This window comes from Anticarsia gemmatalis, chromosome 24, assembly GCF_050436995.1.
Source record: "Anticarsia gemmatalis isolate Benzon Research Colony breed Stoneville strain chromosome 24, ilAntGemm2 primary, whole genome shotgun sequence".
Taxonomy (NCBI): domain Eukaryota; kingdom Metazoa; phylum Arthropoda; class Insecta; order Lepidoptera; family Erebidae; genus Anticarsia; species Anticarsia gemmatalis.
In genome coordinates this window covers 4,820,759-4,841,324 of record NC_134768.1, presented here as the reverse complement: position 1 = coordinate 4,841,324, position 20,566 = coordinate 4,820,759, and the positions used below count along the sequence as shown (strand labels likewise).

General features: G+C 32.1%; 1 protein-coding gene across 1 annotated transcript in view; it reads left to right on the top strand.

The window, feature by feature from the left end:
• LOC142983526 (5-hydroxytryptamine receptor 1-like) overlaps positions 1-20,566 on the top strand; it is a 166,621-nt gene that overhangs the window by 45,350 nt on the left and 100,705 nt on the right. Inside the window, exon 2 of the mRNA XM_076130452.1 lies at positions 2,687-2,757. The gene's annotated coding sequence lies outside the window, so the exon portion shown is untranslated. The remainder of the gene's footprint in view (positions 1-2,686; positions 2,758-20,566) is intronic.

Below are 20,566 nucleotides of genomic sequence, written 5' to 3'. Positions count from 1 at the left end.
GTCTTCCTGTTTCACGCTTCTTTGGATTTAGAGAGATTGTTGTATATTGCTCTGATGAGTTTGATGTATGTAGCTTCGATTCTACATAGTATCTTCTTAAGGTCTTGGTTATGGAGTGATGATTCTGTGGCGGAATGACTGATGCTGCCAAAAGCTTTGGAATAATCCACGAATGCTAAATATAAAGGTTTATTAAACTCATAAAACTTTTCTATTATCTTATTTCTTTAATACTCCTGCTGCACTCAGTCTGCCCGTCACGTTACCCATTGATTGATGATGATGATTGATGTTTAATTTTACTGAATAATGAAAGTTACGCACAAAGTTGATCTCTATTATATTACTTATTTAATAATAAGTAAAGATTTTTTAATTTAGATTGTTTAATACAATGTTTTCCTGGTGTCTATTCACTTATGGTTTTATTTACTAATAAGATTTAACTTTTTGATACGGTTTTTTACCAAAAAATCTACAATAAACCATTTTTATTTGCAAAACTGTGTTTAATTTTTGACATATTTCTCATGATATTGGTTCAAATTTTGAATGCAAAACGGACTTATATGTTTTTTTTTCTTAATAGGTAACAGCTATTACAAAGTTTATATCGTAGATAGATAAAGCTAAAAAATACGCATCTAATGATATATTAATATCTTATATTTAATTAATAAATATATAAAATATTATAAAAAAACAGTTTCAAAAATTTGTTTTGGCTCTCCTGTAAAATTTATAGTTTTCGATTTGTGACCCTTTTGTATTCAAGGAGCGATATCTAATACTGTTATTCTTTAAAAATGATATACATTTAAATTCATATATCAAGCATCATTTTGTTAGTCAAGACTATTAAGGTGCGCTATTACAATATTTATCTCTATTGGTCTTCAAGCAATTTATACCGTTCTTGATAATACTATGGCCATTTGAAAATTATGTGTGAGAGAAAGAGTTGTACTTTTTACTAACATAAATAAATGTAATATTTTAATGTAACACTTTTCGATGTATTTAAAACTAAATCTTGATTTTAAAAACCGTAACTAGCAACATTTAAATACAAATAAAGCCGCGAACAGTCTGAGTATTACTCATAACTACAGAACAAAAACGAGAAAATCGCTCATCATTCCCTCTCCATTATAATGTTGTACAGTTTCTATTCATCTCATTATGTTTATAGGGATGTGGTACTTGCGACCTAGATAGTGCCGCGCCTTACCCCATAGTGTCTGTCGTATTATGTGTTGTTAATGTAGAGGGTGAATACAATTGATTCTTAGGGGATAGAAATTGCAGACACGTTTAATTATTTCTCCTCTTAGTAGAACATGTGTCTCTTTATTAAAAGTAAGCTTATATCGATATAATATAAAATAAATTTAACCCATTAATGTCCCACTGCTGGGCAAGGGTCTCCTCCCGTAATGTTTAGGCCTTGAGTTCACCACGCTGCCCAAGTGCGGGTTGGGATATAATATAAATATAGTCTAAAGCTGTTTTGAGATGATCCATTTACAGATACGGAGAAAATGTCTATTTCAATCGTTTGTTTACAAAGCTGTGTTATATATCGTATAAATCCATAATTAGAATAACAGCAGCGCGATATAAACAAACAATGATATATTACATACTATAGCTATGGAGAAAATATGTTTACAAAATCTGAACAGCGCCTGTAGCGGCCGCTGTAGGAACAATTTTACAGTACATTTTAAATGTCAAACTCACTATATTTGATAGTACCGACTGTAGAATTCGCGTACATTAGATTTATTCGGATATACTCATACCCCCAAAATCTGATAATAATTCTTTCCGCTTTTATTCGAAATCACTAAGCTGCTTATTTTGCCTCAAGCTCTCTTGTCCTTTACACTAAAAAGGTTAACACAATAATCTTTTTTATTGTTATACCTGTTAATTAAAAACGTTGATCGGTACAAAGTTATGAAGCGGAACAAAAACTGCTTAATTGATTTATTTTAATCTGCCGAATTAAAAGTAGGTGTGTATAAGATTTTCCTACTACGGCTAACCTTTTCGAAGGAGTTAACAGAGGTTTATCATACATGCCCAAATTCATTTGGTAGTCTAAAGACTGAATACGCTATTCCACTCCGAGAAAATTAATGTCCACTTCATGATAATATTGGAACAAAAATATTTGTAATCTAAAAATCATTGAGATATTTTGAACCTGTTTAATATGCCTACGAAAAGTAATGTAAACCAATTGGGTTTTTGATTACTTCAGTTTTTGTGTTATGACGTACTTTTTCGCATCGCGATTGATATTTCTTATTAGAAAACAGATCAAGTCTGGTTATTTGTTAAATACTGGTTTAGTTCGAACACTGAACAAAAACTAAATTATACAGAACAACGGCCTAATCCTATGAAGATAAAAAAAACGTAAAAAAATTCTTAAATCACTAAATTAAACATTGTCTTTATTATATCAATAAAGACAATGTTTTTTGTAATGTCCATTAAAACCACTTTTTTAATTCATACTGTTACATACCTACATAAAATCACGTCTTTTTCCCATAGGAATAGGCATATTTTCCAATCAATTTCAAATATTCCTAAAACTTAATTCAATAATATTTTATAAAAAACTAAAATGTATTTACGTTCAGAACCTAATTACGTGTTTCTTTCTTTGCAGATTACTATGGACATCTCTAACCAGTCGGTCAGACTAGCAATCAACTTATTTAGTGTCATCAGTATATCACCGTAAGTGTTATTTTTTAAATACAAAAACTGTGTCTCTAGGTTTTCAAAATACTACAGTATAAAAACAAGATCTATAATTTTTTAAACTGACATGTAACATTACAAAAGTCTCTGGTTTAAGTATCATAGTGTCTTTTTTATACAGAAACTCGCAACTTATAGAACAATATTGTCTACTATAACAATTGCAGATCTTGCTTAAGGCTTAGGTAGAAGGTCAAGTTTGCATCTTAAAACTTAAAGAAAAATGTAGTTTACAGACATACAAAATAGTGAGAAATCTATATTACTTACGCTGTACCTGTAAAATTTAATCATATAAATATAGATATAATGTCAACGGACTGACATCCCAGACACACTAAAAAACGTATTTTACCCTGACCACAGAAAACATGTCAAAATTATCCCAATGACGCAAATTGAAATAACAGACCTTTTAAAAATAACATGTTTAAAGGTCAATGGCCGCTGACTTAGTACTCCCATCAATAGGTTAATGTTGACGTACGCAACTGTCATTTGTTTTTTATTGTAGTGTCAAAAATCACAGATTTGCATGTCTGGTAAATGATAGCCGTCAGTTTAAAATGTGATTTGCAAGAATAAACTGTTTGTTTCGTCGGAAAATAGATAACCGTTTTATTGCGCTGTCAGGGTATGATGTAAAAGTACGTTGTGTAGTTATTATGTAAATATATGTATATTTAATAATGAGAAAAATAACTCCAATGAATGTAAGAATGCATCGTTTATTGTTTAACTAGCTGACCCGCGCAACTTCGCTTGCGTCACATAAGAGAGAATGGGTCAGAATTTTCCATATTTTTGTAACACTTTTTACTGTTACCTACTCTGCTCCTATTGGTCGTAGCGTGATGATATAAAATATGTTTTTTTTTCACGAAAAATATTCTCAAAATTATTTATATCTCTTAGTATAACAGTTGCCATGGCAACGGAATTTTGTTAATTCAATGTCATTATAATATTGATTTTTCGCGACTTCGTTGAATTTTCTGAATTTTCCCGGGAAATGCGTCATTTTCCCGGGACAAAAAGTAGCCTATGTCCTTTCTCGGGTATCAAAATATCTCCATACCAAATTTCATGCAAATTGGTTCAGTAGTTTAGACGTGATTGAGTAGCAGACAGACAGACAGACAGACAGACAGACAGACAGACAGACAGAGTTACTTTCGCATTTATAATATTAGTATGGATAGAAATTAATAATTTGATGACTTTTTTTTGTAAATATTCAGTTTGTATGTATAAAAACCAACTTTTGTATACTTATTTAATTTGACATTATACTAGTAGCCTTATAAAATAAAGATATATTTAAATCCTAAACGTAATCACAAACAGTATAAAAGTAGAAAATTGTCTTGAAAACAAATCACACAGACATTACGCTGATAGAACGGATCAAAACAAGCCACTAGCTTTACCTTACATTAAGTAACGACTACAAAGGAAACCTACACTTACTCAACAGAAAGCCTCCTTGTCAAGGCTTTGTATAATTACACGGTAACAACTTAAAAGCATCTCTAGATAGAGCGTTGCGTTTACGTTGCGTAGGCGTAGCGTTGTCATTGCGTAACTTCACGTTATATTTTTATAATGTGCCCACAATGCACTGCTTAAGAAATAATAAACCTACTAGGAATAGTCAGGCTATAATAAGACAGCGGGCAAAGTATAAACAGTTTTTTGTAGTAATATTTAATACTCATGCAGTGTTAAAATTCAAATCATCTAATGCCCGGTTTCTGAGGCACATTTGGCGCTACTTACTCGTAGTTTATCTAGTCAAACTGTCATGTTTATATCAGCTTAAACGTTTTAACTAACGAATAAATAAATTACCGCTAAATATACCTCAAAAACCGGACATAAGAAACGTTATAGTGTAGTAGTGTGTAGCAGACATTTTATCAAATCTTTTGCAACGACGCAAAACGCCGTGTGAACTTACTCTAACAGCTGAGGAAATCTGTTACAAATTTAATTATGTGACAAAACATATGTAGCTAAGGTTAAGCATAGCAGGAATAGTATCACCCTAGAATCGATTTGTGAGTATGCAAATTTAATGTGTGACACTTGGAACACTAGTGTTTTAATTGATTTGTGAATCAACGTATTTTGCTTGATACTGTCGCGTAAAATACTCCGCACTTTCCCGTAATTTCCTGTCTAATATTATGTATGGAATATTTCTTTGATTTAATTACCCACATCAAGATTTTTCAAGTGTCCTTAAGGTCTAAGAACTAGTGGATTAGAACGCCTTTTAGGTTCTGACACTTAAGCATGATAACTTACGAATATGTCCAATTATGGCCTTTCTGTTACCCAATATTATAAAATGTTGATACCACATTGTTGTTTATAATGTTGGAAAACAAAAGTTCTTCGTTATATAGCCGTAGTTAAATATTTGATAAAAAAACGGATTCTTCTATCATATCTTTGAGATCCAATGAGCTCTCAGACGAACACTTTGATACTAAATTACACGAATAATTAAGACCATTAACACACAATATCGGGAGACATCGTCTGTTATATACATATTGAATTACCTAACATACGCGTTAATGAATCGAAACATAGCTATATTATATTGAACATTGGCTTGTCGTATGTGTGTTCGCATCTTATTAACCGCGTCTGTCAATATATTTGCATGACATACTGCCTAAGAGGGCTGCCTTCGTAATTTGAACGTATGCGACTGCTGATCTCAGTTTCAACTCCCGGGTCGGGTAAGGTTCTATTGGACTTCTCTTATTTATATCTCAATAGTAGCCCCGAATACGGTTATGTGCCAGTATATGACAGTAGACTCGCTTTTACATGGAACTAAAATTGTAATTAGCGAAAATTGGGTGTAATTCATACATGTCTGCCTAAACCTTTGGGTACAACATGCGTGATATTATGTATTATATCTGTTTACGCTTTCGAGTAAAACAAGCATGATGACATGTCGTTAATGAATTGATCTATAGCTATAATATATTGAATATTGGCTTGTCATATGTGTGTTCGCATCTTATTAACCGCGTCTGTCAATATGTTTGTATGATAAACAGTTCAACCAGCTGTTATTACGTGGAGCGATGGCGAACTTAGTGTTGGTAGATATGTACATTATGTACATCATGTATAAATATGTTGCTATGCATATAGCTAATGAGTGAATGTCTCTGTCACACATTGAGCGGAGTATTTAACTTCCTATATAGGCTTTAGCCCGACCCGAGATTCGAACTCGAGACCACAAAAACAGAAAAATTGGTTAATACATGTCATCTTAACGTATCTACCAATTTTTCTGTTCAAATATTATTTCCCGGGGTCGAGACTTCAATATCTTGGAAAGCACGTTTTTCACCTGTCATGAAATGATATGCACGAAGTACTTGAATATAATTTAGGAAGATTTATTATTGGGATAAAGATCGCATGGTAAATGAGGACGTAGTTAAATGCATAGTAAAGTTTGTAGACCGAAAACTACACATGTTTGGTAAAATTATTTCATAATTGACGTGACTTGCGTAAACGAAATAAAGGGAACAAATACCTCATCCACTTTACAAGGCCTTATTATAGAGGAATCCCTGTCCTTATTGAAACTATTGTTAGTGATGATAAACTTTGTAACATACTATTCATAAAATATCAGCAGCATAAACCTACTTGATCTCACATACTTAATATCTATACTAATATTATAAAGCTGAAAAGTTTTTTTGTTTGTTTGAACGCGCTAATCTCAGAAAATAACCTATATGTTGAGGAAGGCTATAGGTTATATATCATCACTCTACGACTAACAGAAGTAGACTACCAGTGAAAAATGTTTAAAAGACGGGGCAAAATTATGACCTACTAGATATACCCGCGCAACTTCGCTTGCGTCACATAAGAGAGAATGGGTCAGAATTTTCCACGTTTTTGTAACACTTTTTACTGTTACTCTGCTCCTATTGGTCGTAGCGTGATGATATAAAATATACTTTTTTTTCACGAAATATATTCTCAAAATGATTTATATCTCTTAATATAACGAAATCGCGCTAAGGCATATCCGCCATTAAAACAGTTGCCATGACAACGGAATTTTGTTAATTCAGTGTCATTATAATATTGAAAATTCGCGACTTCGTCCGCCACCTGAATTTTCCCGGGAAATGCGTCATTTTCCCGGGGTAAAAAGTAGCCTATGTCCTTTCTCGGGTATCAAAATATCTCCATACCAAATTTCATGCAAATTGGTTCAGTAGTTTAGGCGTGATTGAGTAGCAGACAGACAGACAGACAGACAGAGTTACTTTCGAATTTATAATATTAGTATGGATTCTCTCTTATGTTACGCAAGCGAAGTTGCGCAGATCATAAATTATAAGTTTGTAAATCAAATATCATGCTTTCGATTTAAAATATTGTTTTACAAGCATAGAAACAATGTACGAAGAATTATAATTGGAATTATGATAATTACTCTGGGGATTAAATGATTATAATATTTTTAGAACAGAGGTAGAACGAGGATTTAGATAATTAATTTATTTGAAAATAAATAATATTTTCATTTAATAAAGGTCAATGAACCTTTTAATTCGAGTAATGGTTTATAAAACTTCCTGAAACGAAAACGCAACATTTTTCAACAATAATCCATTCAATTTATAGCATAATTCGTTATAACATAAAATGCTATATGACACTACAATCCATTCGTATGTACTCAGACAGGCCGGTATTGCAGTGTGTTATTAAATTATTTTGCTATATAACATTCAACGTATGAGTACATGTTATAAAACTATGCTTTATTACATTCGACGTATGATAACTTTTAAAAAAATGTGTGCGCACTATAACGGTACAAAAGTTTGTGACATGTACAAAGAGCGTGTTGCCAATCGGCGTACAATTATTAATTACAGGCTTTTTTCGCGTTTTATTTTAGTACGCCACTCGATACGTATCTTTTATATCCAGTTACAATTTCGGTTTGGAATGTTAGGTTTTTAGAGACTGTAGATATTATTTTTATTGATGTCTGTGCGACTGATTTATACACATTTGTTCGGTGTCCAGTCGTATTCAGTAACGGTTTTAAGCTACTGGTCGGTTTCGATGAGTTTTTAATTATAATCGGAAATTCTAAATTATTTTTAATGCTTAATAGTGTATTTCTTTTTTTAAATCTCGTACTTTTGAGGTCAATTTTCACTGCTCCGTCATATTACCAACTGCAAAAACAGCTATTTAGGATAAACTCTGGTTTTGATAATAAAATACGATTTGCATGCTCTTTATAGCTCGTAAATGCTGCGTTAATATTAAAAACCAAATTGTCAATACGACTTAGATAAAGGTGATATAAATCAGAATCAGTTACGTATACCAATTTAAATTTAAAATGTTTACATTCAATAAAAACACAGACGCTTCAATATTTGATTGTTTACGTTTCAAAGATAATTGCCGCAGGACTGTTTACATTGCGTAAAAACAATTTGAAGGCAAAAAATACACGTTCAAGCAGGGCTTCGTGTCATCAGTATTTTTTACCGCGCGTCTCGTTTATCTTCCTCTTAAGTATACAAAATATGTGTAATATAATTGTGACTACTGAGTAAAAAAACTGAATGACTGGCAAGTTATATCATGCTCCCTAACTATCACGCCAATAGATGACGTGTAAGCACTGATAAATTTTACAGTGCATTGTATTTATAATTCCTATGCAAATATAAAACTGATGCAGAACTGTATAAGTAATCAGAGCATTATTATTAGTAAGACAGTTATTGTTTCACTCTAAAGTATAGAACGATTTTTTAGGAAAAACTTTTGTCATCATACTTTATACCATAAATGTTTTTTATTTTATTTTACTTACCATCGCATGAAAACACTAGCTTTCATACGCACGAACTTATTTTCAAAGAAAAACTTTCCTTATTTCCATGGAAATGCGTTACAAAATTAATTAAATGTCCTAGAAGTTTCCAAGAGTCCTCTATCTACCTTCAAAAGCAGAGCACTAGAATTAAAAGCAATCAATAATTTAACTCCTTCGAAACTGGAACTAACTCAGCTTGGTCAGCTTTATAAACTATTTGGAGTTAGCCAAACGAGCCCGGCAATTTATCAAGAGTGCTCTAAATTAATATTTAAAGTGGTAAAGGTAGAAGGTTTCACAGTTGAGATGACTGTTGAGTTAAGTGCTGGAGTTTAGGTGTAAGAAACAGGTGAATAGACCTTGAAAGTTTTGAGTTTATCTGTAAATATTAATTTGTTACTTGGGATTTGTAAATTAATTTGTTCGTAGAATTTCTTGTCTGTTTAGTAATTTGGAGTTTCAATTTATATCTGAACTACTTTTTACAGGATTAAATTTTGTGCTCAAATAAATCTTAAATGTTCTACATTAATATTTAGGCCATAGGCCAGACAATCAGCTTTTATAAAATAAGGAAAGACTGTTGTTTACCAGCTCTTTTGCTGATTCTAAACTCATTTAGATTTGTACTTGATCAATATTGATACTAAAAGATAACTGAAAACGATTATTACTAGAAGATTTCACAGTGTTTTAAACGTTATAACTATAACTCGAAGTACAAATATGTCTTTTTGGACGGCAAAGTCATCAAAATGCTCAGTGAATATTTACCCTGATTTCTAAGTAGATTACTACTAGCTCAACTACCTGAATAAATAATTATAGTAAAAGCAAAATTTACTAAGTAAATAAAAATACCTTTTTATACCTTTACGTTCGCTTCAATAAAAAGTTTTATACTTTCATTACCTATAATCTCGGAAAGCCTAATTCTGAAATTATCGTAAAACAGTTTAGATTTTATCCAACCACAGATAAGGCTTCGTGTTTTAAGTATTGAACTTTGGGGTTAAGGTCAAATACGCAATAATCTTAAGTATAGCTATTTGAAAAAGACATTTCGGAGTTTGTATATTTACGTGTTATGTAAAGTTAGTTGGTTTTGTCGCTTTACAATGAAACCTATAGCGTGAATCTCTACCAATATCGACCATCGACAAATTTTACTATTGAGAAATTTGTATAAAAATTGATCAGCGCCTCTAACGGGCGCTGAAGGAACTAATTATGCTGTACATTTTATATGTCAAACTTTTGATACTCAATAGTGACTGTATAAGATTGCTACACTAGTTTTGTTACTCTTATCGTTTATGGTGAATTTCCATACGTAGTTCACTGCCTCGATTCTCTACTACTATCGACTACTGACAACCGAACTGTCATCGAGAAATTTTGTATGAAAATCTGATCAGCGCCTCTGACGGGTGTCGTAGGAAACATTTTGGCAGTACATTCTAAATGTCAAATGTCGATAGCTAGCCGGTTGTCGGTAGTCGATAGTGGTAGAGAATCGAGGTACACGATAGTAATCTTAAAATATTTTTGCGTGGGAACTTCAGTGATTGTCATTGTATTGTATCTATATTCTATACGTATCTAGAAATAATACGACAAAATTAATTTCGTCGTCTTCACTCGTTTGAAGTCATCAGTGATTCATACAAATATTCTTATTTTCTGCTAAGTCACTAGTTCTTTTTACAAACACGTCGCTTAGTGTAATGTAAAAACAGTAATTTGTTTAAGTGAACCTTAATTTTTAGATCCGGATGTTATTGGGTGCATCATCATTATTATTTGCAACAAAACCAATAGTTCTAAGCCAGTTCATTAGTACAAAATTTACTGAATAATCACACTATTCTCTGTAGACACACTACTGTAAGCACAAACTTAAGTCTAAATAAAATCAAATTCGAAAATATATTTTTTACTAAATTATATATACAATCTCCATATGACAATATTTTCAAGAGTTTAAACTCAACCACACATATTGTGATACTACGTAAATCAAATCTGAAATGCGGTAATAGTCGCCAGTAAATCCTGCAACCATATCGGATGTCCAAAATGTGTCCTAGCAACGACCAACGAGTTTTTAAAACACAGTCTAACTTTACCTAAGTTTTTCATTTACAACCGTGTTTTATCAAGCCAAGTTTACATAGTTCGGAGTTTTTACGGCTCTCAGCGGAGCCACAAATAATAATTGAAGGCTTTCATTGCCTGCAATTTGGGGTACAACATAATTCTTTTATTAAAGTCTCCGTTGTAAAAATAGGCATGTTATCGTTTTGAATTATAATGCTTTTATTATATAAGTAGGTAATGGCACATAACTAGCTGTAGTTACTGAATGATCAGCGATTTTAAAAGGGAGATTGCTTATCGTAAATTGTGTTTGTGGTTGAGCATCTGATTTCAAGAGTTAAGTTGCTATGTTATAGTCGTTAAGGTTTTGCTTGGTTTAAATTATATTTGGTTTCATGTATATTGTAGAAAGATTAAGTTTTAGATTAAGACCATAAAAACAGTTTTGTATTGAGTTGCTTACCGCAATATTACGTTAGTATATAATAATCTTATGTTAAGCTAATTCATCGAATGTTATTTTGTGAGGTGGAAAAATCGTGAATATGTAATGTTCAAACCACATATTAATTTCGGACTTTGACAATTGAAATTATAACCAAATTACAATGACTCGAGTTCATTTGAAGTTCACGGGCATTATACATGACTATAAATAGATTCTTATATAATTGAAAGATGTCTTTTGAAATACCTAAGTGCTTAATTTTAAACAGCCAAGTAAATTTTGCTACAAACCTTTTAAACGAAAGCCGCAAAAGTGGAAATGTATATTTCCTAAATCGTCTCTTTTATGTCAACACAATGCGACGTTTCAAAGGTTTCAACAATTTTGATGGGCTCTGCTCATAAATGACGAGACTCGGCTTTTGCCTCTCTCGGCTGGTCGGCAATAAGCCGTATATTGTGCTTTTTTACCAAAATAAAAAGGTGTCTCTTTCCGTGAACTCTTTGCTAAAACGTGTGGGATTTTAAAATGAACTCGTATTATTTTATGAGTTTTGAAGCGTTTTACCGTTATGATAAACTCGGGAAAGAATTTTCATCGTACGTGATAAAAGAAAACGATCGGGAATTGTTATTTTTAGAACAAGATTTGTCTAAAGGTCGTTTAAAGATATATTTTTGGTGACACTTCCTTGTTCGGCGTAAACTTATTTAATCACGTTTAGTGTCGTTGTAACGGGATAGCAATTACGAAGTTTCGATAGTATCCTGTAACCTTTAAGCTACATTTTAAATTTACTAACATAAAGGTTGGGAGCGCTGTTAGTGAATTTCCTACATAACAGCAAGCGAACTGACAAAATCGCATGAATGAGATTCTTGTATTTATTTACAAAAACCTAAATAATTTAAAAATATTTATTTGAAGAGAGACTTCAGTTAATTATTTGTGTATTTGTGAAATTGCATATTTCACTTGTATTGCAATACCTTCACGTGATTTACAAAGCCGTTGATACAAATAAAATTGCGAAGCCTTACTATGACACGCAAAACCCAGTTCTTTAAGAAATAGCCGAAATATTTCGTAAAATTTTCCTCAAAAAAATACCGTAGATTTAAGCGTGTTTCTTAAGAAAACTTTTTCTGTACGTGGGCGTATTTTCGTTACAAGTCTCGACAAGGAAAATTAATCGAGATACTATATTTTATCTTCTATGAGAAATAGGAGCACATCTGTTATATTTTCATTAGCATTTGTCATTCGGTTTGTTAGTACAATGTGCCAGAATTTTACGTAAGCAATTTACAAAACGTGACAATACTTATACGTAATATAATATAGAAGTAGTTTTTTTCAACTGGAAGTCGTAATTTTCTTTTCATATCCTCATATCTTAACAAATGGATTGGAAGACAAATGTCTTATTTCCATAAAGAGACCTGTTGTAACAGTTAGTATTTACTACTTACCTAGAAAAATCACTACTACTACCGTGTTACTCCAGACTAGAATCGCTAAAACTCACAGAATCGCTCTTTCAAATACATATTTATTTTTTCTTAACAGGGATTAAAATCATGGCGACCCGGGTAATGTTAGAGGCGTGGCAATCCTTAAGCGCGCTTTATAATTTATTTTCCGAGGACGATAACAATTAGTTGCACTTCAGATACAAAACTCCATTTCACGGTGAAACGAGCACAAAATAAAAGCTAAAACGTAACAAACACTGATTCAACTGAAACAGAATTAGATTGCAACAGTAATTATTGCACTTTCCGTAGCTAAATTAAATTCTTCCGGGAGTTTCATGTCACGTTTGTTACAGAAAAATAATCCGAACGGTTCGTGTGGATTCAACTAATTGGAATTCTCTGATCTGAAACGAACATCTTTTAACTGTTTATAATGTTTTATACAAATGGTTTTTTTTATGTTGTTCATATTCGTATTTCAATCTTATTAGGACTATAAGCGAGTGATATCAGTTGTTTGTTGTCATTTTAACTCTTTAGCGCGATGATCTACAGTCGGTACTATCGGGTATCGAGAGTATGAAATTCAAAATTAGTACATACGGCATCCATCCATCCACCAGGGAAATGCTGATGAGATCTACGTACAAAATTTGTGGATAGCTACCCGATAGTCGAAAGTTAATATTGGTAGAAATTCGCGCAACAGGTAATTGGTATCTATGTACCTACTTTATAATGCAACGGCAATTGAACTAATGTTCTGAGGCTAAAAAATCTCAATTGATTTCCAAAGTAATTATCTACAAACTTTTCGAATAGACTAAGAATATTTAAAATACGATGTTTTTCATTTTCTAACAATAGGATAATGGATAATAATTATCAAACCTTATATTACAATATTAAAATTTGCATTTTTATTTAATTAACTTATATTTATAATGAAATAGAATAGTCTGCGAGATTAACATTAAAAATAATGGGTCATTAATTTAAAATAATCATAAAATTATGATTTATTTCATAATTATCTTAATCTTAATCGCTACCACGTCATTTAAGCAATATTTTTATACAACACATATACAAATAAACAATGAAAAGTCTTAAATACGCACCGCAAACTTTCACGATACTAACTGCACAAAACTGCACACGCCATAACAAAGGTATGCAGACAAGACCTCGCATCGTCAAGACTCACAAGTTCCATAAAAATATTTATTAGAATCTGCGCATCCAATCTTCCACTAAATCGAAAGTGCCGGAGCTCAGCGAATCAAATTTACCACCACGAAGTTATGGAATGACGAACCTTCAAATTTAATATTCGCGGAGCTCCAACTAAATTGGACTTAAGGAGATTTTCTTAAAGATTGGATGAAGGATCACTGGATGACTAGTTACGCTGACCCCTCCTTCTATGAATGCAATTAGAAACTTTTCGGTCAGAATTTGTATTGAAGGATTTCTATAGCAATTGAGAGTTAGTAGTTTTATTGGGAACTTGATGTAAGTTTCTTTGCATCACGATTTGAATTACATTTTGTAATACTTCTTAAATTACTTTCCTGTTCGACTTTTATAGAATATTTTTATACTGTTGTGAAATACTTTTAACAATTTCTTAAGTACTCCTAAAGTTTTATTAAAACTTGTTTACAGTCATCAATAAGTTACGTTGACAGTTCGGTTAAATAGAGCCCTTTTTCCGAATGCTACAATAAATAAATAAAAAATGATTCAAATCATACAAAGTCATTAAATAAATTACTTCTCTATCTTCAACTTTGTCCACGAGGAAATCCGTTGACAGTTGACGCCTACGCCTAACGTCAAAGCCTTATCTCTAATCACGGTATGTAAAATTCATGTAAAACCGACTACCGATATTCACGTATCGATAGTTTGACAATCGAAAATGACAACATTTCGATGGCGTCGGAAATACTTCGATGAAAGTCGATAACGATGCGACAATGTACATATGTTTCGATATTTACAAGTTTTTTGTTATCTGTTATCGTTATTGAATGAAAATATGTTTGAGGAAAAACGTTTCACATATTAATAAAGCTAAGTCAGTTGTTTAATGCTCAACAGTTTATGATTGAAAAAAGGGTTAACAGTAAAATATAAATTAAAAAAAAACGACGCCTTGTTTACCTGAGATTTTTTTATACTTATTGAAAATGTGGAAAATCTATTCAACACAGCATTCTCCATCCAGCAAAAGTAGATTAATATAAATAATTTATCCTTCAAACATCATATGATATTGATCGATCGATCGGTTGTGTACTGTACGTTAGATCTAGTTGATTATCATAGCAATCACTTGCATCAGCGACCCTTCTGAATCTGTATTAAGCCATCGGAGCAAACGCGATTGCGCATCTCAGTACATATAAATTAAAGCATTATAATATACTAGTTCCGGCCCATGTGGAAATATTTCGCGGTATAAAAACTACCCTATCGAATCATCGGGGCTTCAAATTATGTGTGTACAATATAACACCAAAATCCATTCTAACTGGATACTCTTTGAGAAGTACCGGTCTACCAAATAGTAACAAACATAATAATATATCCATCAATACAATTTTTTTCATAAGTATAATATCGGTTCAGTAAAAAAATATGGTGGAAAAGCGGCCTTAAAACTAAATTCTCCTTTCTTCCTTTCCCAGCAGTGAAACAGTAATGGGTAAAAAAATAAAAGCTGACTGACCTGTAAACTCTTTCCCCATTGCTCTATTAGTCTTATAAAAAAAAAACTTTAATGCCTTTTTCTCCTCGTTATATATTAGCGTTTACTGCCACTAGTACTTCAGTTAGTAGAGTTAGTAAAATAGTTACTACGCAGTAAATGGAAAACCTAATAAACTCGGTGAGACTTGAAGTAGCATCCAGTTATAAAAGTAAATAAAAATTACATTTTCCTGTTTAATGAGAGCACTTTTTTACATAAATATAAGTGCAAGTTGCTTATCAGTAAGATTTATTTATCTTTCTCAGTTCATTCACACAATCAGTGAATTTGCACAAACGTGATGGTAATGTCACGTTTTGTGCATTGTGGTGCTGAATGCGATTTACGTAAGTCATGATAATGACCTAAAAATATGCAATGATATGCTTACTAGTTATCTGATACATATTTCCCTAAGATTTACATTAAATCAATACGAATTTGTAATAACACGTTGATTTTAGGCATAGACTAAGTATGTCGCTACACCTGAGCAACCGTTTCAAAATGTTAATATTATACAGTACTGCAAACGAAGAATATTTTAGAATACATTAAACGAACTAAATTGATATCGTCTAAATGTCATAAAGAGTTTGATATTAGATCGATAACATCTTTGTCGATGGCATCGTTCATCTATCAAACTTTACCTATCGATTACATCACGCTATTACAACAATTTCCGCTTGAGAAACAAAGCACTAAATTATGTACATATTAATACAAGCAATGCTTTGAATATTCTAGTGTTGTACTCTTCATCTAGTTAACCAGTTTGTGGCTTTAGGGACTAGGTTAAGGGTAGGTCTGTAGGTCGGAAACCACAGGCTTATCAGCGTCGATATACAGACGAACATTCTCACGCAACCTCTTTGAATACGAGCCTCGTTAATATTGTATCGTTAGAGCTATGAGTTGGAAACGTAACATGATTTTGAAATAGACCTTTTGCTTGTAAGATAAAATAATAATATACTTCAATAGACATTTGACATTCACAGACCAAATAATCTAATCCAATAATAAATAAAAAATGTTTGTTTTTTTTAAACATCATATATTATTGTAATTTAATCAATTAAATTTGTGTACTTAGTGTATTGAAATTTGTGGCAAAATATTGATTAAACCTATTTTCCTAACTTATCGCTTAATTATCAAGCCATGATGTAATTTATTAATAATAAATCAGCACCAAAAAAGATGTTGTTCTAACGTGACTATTGCCAAAGTACACCAAATTTCACAATAATATAAACAAACATATTTCTAAGAATACTTGTAAACATTACTCACAATATTTAGAATTCGACAACAACAAATATTTATCGTTATCTTCACGATATATAAAATAATCGGTGCCATTATTCTTTATAATACCGGACGTCACATATTTAGTTGTGTAAACAAAACAATGTTATTACAATAAGTACATAGTACGGTGTCTGAACAAAGTGATTTGTACTATTTAAGGAAAACTACTGTATTTTTACCTAGTAGTATATATAGTGGCTTTACAAATAGCATAGATTTGAATTCACGACACAGTCTAGGCTCCTTGAAAATTATATTATATTTTGTAAAAATTGTTTCTAAAAGAATATAACAACCCTCCAATTATAAGTATACAACAATTGTATAGTTTGGTAAACAAACCAAGTTGTTTAAATAAGAATTTTGCCTTCCCTACTCTGGCAAAAAAATGAAACCGGTCTAAATCTAAAAATACCCCCCATATTGAGAACGGGCCTACTTAGGGCAAGTATACACCGACTTTGAATACTTGACATCAAAAAACTATATTTCTTGTCTACTGCAAAATATTAGCCTTCCTTGTAATCCATCGAGCAATGTTCAAAGGCGTTGTTTACAATAATAACTCAATAGGTGAGAAGAAAATTACTACTTATAAAACTACTACGGTCCTTGGACAAAATGATTCATATCATTTAAGAAAATTACAGTTATGAAGTGTACCACAATATACAATACGCCCACGGTCCACTGCGATTCATTTATCATTGTTAACTTTGTAAATAAATTATATACAATCATTTGATTGCGGAGACGTAATCATTTTTCATTATGTTTCTCAATATTAGACTATATTTTATGTACACAAGTGTACTGTAATATAATAAGTCTTGTTATTAGTTCATCAACCTAATGTTCTTCTAGAAATATAACTTCCAGATGTTTTTTACTTATCAATGGCATTTTTTTCTTAACTCTTGCTATCGTTGACATACAGTGGGGATATGATACAGAGTCTGTGAATTAAACAGAAACTAGGAATCATTCTGATATGAATTCATACTTTATACTTAAGATTTGATCAAACATTGCCCCTGTTTTGCTCGTATTGAGGTACAAATGTGGCAAAATCCCAAAGAAACCTGTACTTAAGATTTCTTCAAGCATGGAGTTTTTAAGCAATACTTCAAGATGTGTGAAGTCCGGGTAACATGAAGGCCTGAAGGTATTTGGAATTATCGTTTAATCCCTCTCATGCAAAAAGATCACCTGCTAATTCTTTTTTACATCAAAACAGTATACCAAAAAATATTGAACGAATATTTATGACATATGTCTAGTGGAGATATTTTACGCATGTTACGGCGAGTAACGAGTTTTGGAGGTCCCATAGAAAGGCCTTATATCCTAAACTAGGCACGCTGGGTACGTAACCAAACACTAACTTTTTTTAAGAAAGAAATTGGAAAAACCGTTCAGCAACATGGGCGACTCGAGGATCGAAAACAAGACCTCGTATACAACAGTCACATATAAATAATGTATAAAATTCTCGCGTCACAGTTTTCGTTACCGTACTCCTCCGAAGCGGCTTGACCGATTCTCATGAAATTTTGTGAGCATAATTAACTAGGTCTGAGAATCGGCCAACATCTATTTTTCATACACCTAAGTGACACAATTTTTTTTTATATGGCAAAGCAACGTTTGCCGGCTCAGCTAGTGTGTATATAAATATATACAACATTATAGTAGTGTTTTCATAACATAAACAATGTTATTCTTAACTAGACTAGACAAACAAGTTCACAGAACATTAATTTGAAGCAGAAGCGCCGTAGTTAGGTAACAACCTAACAACACAATGGTAAAACCGAAACTATGTCGAACCGTAGTTTAAATTGGTATTGACTGAAACTTGCGTGTACAATGTACGTGAAGTCTTCGCATTCTTGTACAGGAGTATTGCGTTTGTATTGAATTAAGGACTTTTAATAAAAAAGCCAGGTAGTTTTTATTTGTAACACTTGTATCAGAATTTGGATTCTGATTGATTCTATACAGATCGAGCCGGTGGCTAGCCTTTGAAAAAATACTGAAATCATCAAGCTTTCTTACTAGAAATGATACTAATATGAACCGTGCGGCTAGGTATTGAAATTATACTTATGTATACACATACACAACACTTTCAAGAATAATTGACGTGACATCAGTCTTTAACTGAAAAGCCCGTTATACGCGACTTTTAAAAAGAAGAAGGTTCTTTTTGTATTCGTTATTTTCAGTGGACAATACTCTACCTTTTTTCTTTACATCTTTATATTCTTAGTAACATCTGTATCATTGGTAAGTTGTTCTTATGTATATATCTTAAGACAGAATTAAGCCCTCAGAAACTTCTTGTCTCCGTCAAAAAAAGCTACTTATCACGTAACAGAAATAGACTTCAGTAACAAAACAAAAAGTTACTCAACATTACTGACCACAGAAACAAAAAATAGTCCGTTTATTCGTCCAGCTAACACAATAAGTTCTAATAGCTAGATGTCTTGAACAATACTTACAAAGTGTAGTCAACAATAAAAGCAACTAATAAAATTTTAATTTATCTTTTCGATACCATACATACTGAAAAATAACCAAGATTTATTGAAATTGTTCATTGGGAACAAAAATAGCGGCTTTTATTCAAGTACGTATTAAAACTACTATGTAAAAAAGCTTTCATATTTATTTCAACAAAACTTTACTATAGTATACTTTTAGGCGGTTGTGTGTGGATGTAAGATGTAAGAATGTAAATAAGGCAAGTGAAGTTTATAAGGATCGTACTAAGTGGCGTTCCTTGGTCTTTGCCTACCCATATGGAAAAAGGCGTGATATAAAAGGCAACTATATACATATGTTTTGAAAAATTGTGTTGATCAGTGCCTTTTGTAGTTGTCTGTACATAAGTTTTACAAAGTACCGGCCGATTGGACTCTGGGGACCCATTGTGGCAAAAACAGTACCTTTTTTGATTAGTAATTGTTATGTATAGCCACAATGTATTCTTGAATCTTTAATACATTTTCAGGTCCCATGATGCTAATTATGCTTAAGTTAAATAAGAGTAGTATAAGTAAAAACATGAATAATCTGACAGTGCCCTTCTCTCGATGTTTTTATGAGTCACAGTTACTACCAAGTTATTTGGTACGAACCCAAGTACGTACCCAAATAAGTGTAGGTGAAATAAGTAATATCCTTATTTAGACCTCCATCTTCAAAATCAAATTGTCACATAATTTTATTTACAGAAGTCCAGAAACTGTAACTTAGAAAATAAAATGCTAATAAATAAATATGTTTCTAAGTATTCCTTGCCTTTATATGAAAAGTCGATGAACTACACTTATCTACTTTTATTAAATCAATCTCACTCAAATTGCCATAATTTTAAAGTTTTCGGTCTGACTATGAAACATAATATACCATCTAATATTAGAAGGGAATGAACGTGATTAGTTTCGAGTAACAAGAAATAAATGTCTACATCTTTCCTGAAAATAGAACACAATGTTACTTCAACACATTGTCCCGGCCTAATCTGACAATATAAATAGAATGTTTAGAAGGACTCCTTAATCCTTATCTAAGCGTTATCGTGAATCTGCTATCAAATCACGTACAAGAGCCAACGACGTGTAAACCAAGCTGCTATGAACACAATCTGTAGACAAAAGTCGGAATAATAAATTAAGCCGAGCTTAGCTGTTAAAAGTTGCCGTGAAACTTTGCGATGAACATTGAAGGTATTAAAATGATGCTTCATCGAATCTGCCTAGTAA